The sequence below is a fragment of the Palaemon carinicauda genome, chromosome 32 (assembly GCF_036898095.1).
Source record: "Palaemon carinicauda isolate YSFRI2023 chromosome 32, ASM3689809v2, whole genome shotgun sequence".
NCBI classification, from domain to species: domain Eukaryota; kingdom Metazoa; phylum Arthropoda; class Malacostraca; order Decapoda; family Palaemonidae; genus Palaemon; species Palaemon carinicauda.
Window position 1 is genome coordinate 76,547,354 of NC_090756.1, and position 6,000 is coordinate 76,553,353.

The 6,000-nt window shown below is 32.4% G+C and overlaps 1 protein-coding gene across 2 annotated transcripts in view; it reads right to left on the reverse strand.

The window, feature by feature from the left end:
* LOC137625781 (zinc finger protein 665-like) overlaps positions 1-1,837 on the reverse strand; it is a 47,237-nt gene extending 45,400 nt beyond the window's left edge. The window contains exons 1-2 of one of the 2 annotated variants that reach the window (XM_068356669.1): positions 1,741-1,837; positions 596-658 (exon numbers count right to left, since the gene is read on the reverse strand). The gene's annotated coding sequence lies outside the window, so the exon portion shown is untranslated. The remainder of the gene's footprint in view (positions 1-595; positions 659-1,740) is intronic. The other variant, XM_068356671.1, reaches the window with a different exon arrangement.
* Between the last annotated feature and the right edge of the window lie 4,163 nt (positions 1,838-6,000).

Here is a 6,000-nt window from a genome sequence, read left to right on the forward strand (position 1 = left end):
CTATCCAAAACGAGTTCAAGATTTAAGATGAAGATAAAACACCTGCATAGCGAAAGCTCAAAACTAGAATAAAGTACTTCACCAATTAGTTGTGAAAAAACTCCAGTTTAGCAACAGCGAGTAAGTACGTCTTGTCGATAGCTCGACAGAGAGAAAATTGAGTCTTTGTTTACATTGAGTACTGGGTATCTGGACGACAGATGGCGCTGTTGGGCACACCCGCAACCTGTGTAGCGATCGCTGGCGAGTTTTTACCGTAGAGTTGTCTGTCGGGCAACAGAGTTGCAGCTATATAATCACCAGCTAAGTTAAATATTGAAAAAATCCTATGCAGTTAGATGTCCTAAGTCACCTTATTAAGTGGTATGAATGTCAAAGTTCTGTCATTAAAAATCGGCATTAACCGGCCGGCTACCCTTAACGAGCACAGGCTGCATCATGGGCAAATTTGCTCTATCAAAGAGATATCTGCTAACCTTAGGGGGCCCAAAATGTATCTACGGCAGCATGTCACCTGATAAGGTCATCAGAGTTTGGGTATACAAAGAAGAATATTAACCAACGTTAATATGACTATTTAGGCATTCTTACTTACGCAATCTTATATTTACCAATCGACTGTCCTCCATACAACCCTTCCAAGAAAGGCCTTGTTGTTCTGTAAAGAAAAAAAAGGGGGTGTATGTTTGATAGCGGCCACCTGTATGTATTATAATGTCTAACTTAGAATACGGCAGTGTAAGGGGGTTCGCAGGGGGGCATTGACCCCCACGTTAGGTAAGTAGGTAAGGACACGGCTTGTAGGTTAGGTTAGGGGGGAAAGTTTAGGTTAGTTGATGTCCATTTTCAATGAACGTGTGAGGAACTGGCCGCTGATATACAAAGGCTCCTATTATTATGGCTAACTTAGAATACGGCAGTGTAAAGGGGGTCGCAAGAGGGCATTAGATCCTCCGTTAGGTAAGTAGGTAAGGACAAGGCTTGTGGGTTAGGTTAGGGGGAAAGTTTAAGTCAGTCGATGTCCATTTTTAATCGAACGCATGAGGAACTGACCGCTGATATACAAAAGCTACAAATTTTTTTTTTATATATATTCCCTAAATGAAGGAGCCTAACATTAGCATGCAAAGTTAAGGGGGGGGGGAGGTAGCTCGCACAGGTAAGTTAGGGCAAAGAAACCCGAGTTACGGGATCTAAGTATATCTAAGAATATGCTGATCAATGTATAAAGCAAACAGAGGTCTTTGCAATACTTTGGATCTCCATAAGAGGTGCATACTTATAATCTTAAGTAATAAAATTCTCCGTTAATAGGAGAGAATACTTAAGTTACTACCGATGGGGAAGCATTATTACTATTATTATTATTATTATTATTATTATTTCAATATCATTATTATTTAATGCTAAGCTACAACCCTAGTTGGAAAAGCAGGATGCTATAAGCCCAGGGCCCCTAACAGGGAAAATAGCCCCGGAAGGAAAGGAAACACGGAAAAATACAATATTTTAAGATTAGTAACAACAATAAAATATATATTTCCTATATAAACTATAAAAACTTCAACAAACCAAGAGGAAGAGAAACTAGATAGGACAGTGTGCCCGAGTGTACCCTCAAGCAAGAGAACTTGCTGAAAGTCACTTAAGGCAGAGGCTATTTGAATTTATCACCTCTACAAATTCTCGTCATAATTCCTATAAACAATTTGACAGATAAAGCACTTAATGAATACTTACATTAGCTATTTGCTTCGTAAAGTGAATTTCGATGACAAGTCACTGACAACGTTGGGATGAGGACATTTTGTAAACAAACTATTTGGGGGTGTTCGGTTTTGTCATCTATTCATTTATTTTTTTTTTTAGAATTATTTTATTATTTAAAGACCAAAATCTTGGAAAAATTTATTTTTTTAAAGTAATATTTATATCAATTAGTATTTTTTGATGATGAATAAATTTATAATGATAAAATTATTATTAATTATAGGAAACGTCTTTTTTTTGCTCAACTAAGCTCGCGAATATTTTGAAAACACTTAATGATTATAAAGAACGGATACCACTAATTTAAAACTAAAAGGAAAATATGGATTTAAAAATGATAATGTTAAAATATATTTTCTTTAATTCTTACTCGCATTTGCCCATTTGTTGCTTTTGATAATATACTAAAAAGCGCTCAAGGATAGCGCCCGTGGGAAAAATAAAAGTGTGGATGAATGGATGGCAAATAAGGTAATTTGGCTCAAGTTATTTTTTTTTACATACATCATGAATAACAGAGAAACACGCTGAAATATAACATCAATATTATATTGAAGACTAAAAAGCTGATCATTTAACTTTAAAACAGTAAAAGATACAGTTAAACGCAGCAAGTAGTTAGGCCTAATTGTTTAAAAGAAGACTGAATTCTTGCATTTTTAAAAATAGCTGATATTTCAATCCGAAGCTAATTTGAAATAAACTTTAATCTTAAGGTAAAGAATTTTCTAAAAAGTCCGAAGGTCGAACAAAGCAAAGATGTAAAAGTGCAAATAATTAAAAAATTGTTCAGCCAAAGTTATAAAAGTTACATGAAACTAAAATCTTCTCAAGGGAAAGAAATCTAAAATTCAATACAGTAACTAAAAAAATAGCCAAAATTTTTACCATTGACTGAAATAATGTTATAAAAGTTACAATAAACTAGAATTTTAATTATTGAAAGAATGCTAAAATAGAAAACGATAATGCACACACACACACACACACACACACACACACACACACATATATATATATATATATATATATATATATATATATATATATATATATATATATATATATATATATATATATATATATACACGTATGCGTAAAAATTACAGGGAAACGTGATTTGATCAAATGCAAAAGAACCACAGGGAAATGGAAAGTAGAAAATATAAGAATTAGTCGTGAATATTTGCATGATACTAATTCTTTAGAGAATTGATTTATTGAACAAGGTCTCTTTAAATTATATATGGTACAGTAAACATACGAACATACATAGAGATATTTATAGAACAATACTGTACTCCTAAACCAACTACCTGGCCTACATTCTAAGGTGTTTGTGGGACGAGGCCATACCTCATTAGCCAGCTGTCAGGAAGGGTCATTTTGAATGGCAGGTAAATTTTCAGGCTTCCAATTCAATTTCTTTATATCAAAGGGGGTTAACCTTATCCTTACAAATGCATAAGCAAAATCATATATATATATATATATATATATATATATATATATATATATATATATATATATATATATATATATATATATATCCTATATACACATAAATACCAACATATATGACAATATATATACATAGATAGGCTTGCATATGCATAATTGCACTCATGATTGATATGGATATACACTATGCAAATATAACCTATCAGCATGGACACAAAATTGCATATATATATATATATATATATATATATATATATATATATATATATATATATATATATATATATATATATATATATATATATATATATATATGTATGTATATATATACTATATATATATATATATATATATATATATATATATATATGTATATATATACTATATATATATATATATATATATATATATATATATATATATATATATATATATATATATATATATATATATATATATATATATATATATATATATATTATCATAACAAAATATAATGGCAAAACAGTTTTGTATACTTTGTGCATTAATTTTACCTACAAGTGAATGCTAACTTAGGTCATAATATCAATTTCTCAATGACATTAAGTATCGAAGGTACGTTTAGTGCTACATTAAGTGGTTCAAGTTTTTTTTTTTCTTAAATCTTTGCAAATCTCTTTGCATATAAATGCACCGAGTTTGGACATTTCATGTCCAATATTCAAGTTGTTATCAAAACTTTCCAATAAGTCCTTTGAATGAACCAATTTCTTTACACATGACCAATTAATAGTGTGATTTTTTATCTCTAACGTGGGCAAAGAGTGCATTATCATCTTGAGCATATCTGACATTTTTCTTATGTTGTACAATTATCTTCTCAAGGGCTTTACCAGTTTGACCAATATAGAATATTCTCATTACATGGAATGCATTACTTTACTTACTTTGAGAGTATCTTGTCTGGTCCTGTACAGTAGGGGAACCCTACTCTCTACAGGTCATTTTATCATGTTCATTCGGGAGCATTTAACATTTCATAATGTGTATTGTTCGCTTACTGTTTGATCATCACTGTCAAAACATTCACAGAATAGTAAAAAAAAAAAAGTCTTCAGTTTCTCCTTGAAAGCACCAATATCCTGAATTATTCGGATGTGTTATGGGAGCCCATTGTATAGTCTTGGGGCCGCATATTTAAAGGCCCTAGAGCCTACAGTAGACATATATCTAGGTTCTTATAGCTTGAAACCATCTGTAACTATTCTCGTGTTGGGATGATTTGTTGGTTGCATAATATATAGCAATTCTCCTAAATAATTTAGATGACCTGTTCTGATAACTTGGTGGGTTATTGTACATATTTTAAATTCAATTCTCGCTTTAATTGGCAGCCAGTGTAAATCAATTAGTATAGGGGTGGTCCTTTCCCTAGGTGGGACAGCTTCATTCAGTCTTGCTCCTCTGTTTATCATGTTTTGTAATTTCTTAAGTTGCACTTTTGGTAAATTGTAGTAGATGGAGTTACAGTAGTCAATTCTGGTAATCACACAGTTTATCACAAGTTTCTTTACAGAACTTTCGTCCAGGTACTTCTTTTCATAAAAGCAATATTTCTCAGACAACAACCAGAAGTTTTTACTATATTATTTATTTGGCCATTGAGAGACAAGTTGCAGTCAAGAAATACACCTAGATCACGAACTTTACTAGACATCGGAACTCAGTCATTATTCAGGTCCATTTGAATATCACCTAAGTTTCTCACGCTGTTTCTCTTACCCACCAATATTAATTCAGTTTTGTTCTCATTTAATCTTAGTTGTTTAAATGTCACCCATTCTCTATCACTATGAAGGATTTGGTTTAGAGTTTTAGTGGTGTCATCTCTATCATTTATGGAGAAGTAAAACTGTCTGTCATCCACAAATAGTTCGAACTTCACACTATGCCTTTGTAGTATTTTCGATAGACCGATAATATAGATGCAAAATAAGATTGGCCCAAGTACACAGCCCTGAGGTATCCCTCTGTTTAAAGGTTCATATGATGAATAAGAGTTTCCAATCTGTACACAGTAATTTTTACCAACCAAGTAATCTTTTAGGTATTCGAAGGCTTGATCTTCAACGCCGATGGACCGTAGATCATTTAGTAGCAGTTCATACACAACTGTATCAAAAGCAACACTAAGATCGAGTAATATTATAACACCACATTTATTTTCATCCATCATTTATACATATCCCGTTGTGATACTACCGCTAGAGAGTTATGGGATCCTTTGACTGGCCAGACAGTACTACATTGGATTCTTCTCTCTGGTTACGATTCTTTCCCTTTGCTCACACATAGGCTACAACGAATAGAATAGTCTACCCTATAATTTACACATTATACTCTGTCTTCATACACCTGACAACACTGAGATTACCAAACATTTTTCTTTGCACAAGGTGTTAACTGTTGCAGTGTAATTGTTCAGTGGACACTTTCCTCTTAAGAGTAAGGGTAGAAGAGACTCTTTAGGTATGGTAAGCAGCTCATCTAGGAAAGAGGCACTCTAAAATCAAACCATCGTTCTCTAGTGTTGGGAAGTGCCATAGCCTCTGTACCATTGTCTTCCGCTGTCTTGGGTTAGAGTTCTCTTGCTTGAGGGTACATTCTGGTACACTATTCTATCTTATTTCTCTTCTTCTTGATTTGTTAATTTTTATATTTGGAATATTTATTTTAATGTTGTTACTGTTCTTAGAATATTTTATTTTTAATTGTTATTTAGTTCTC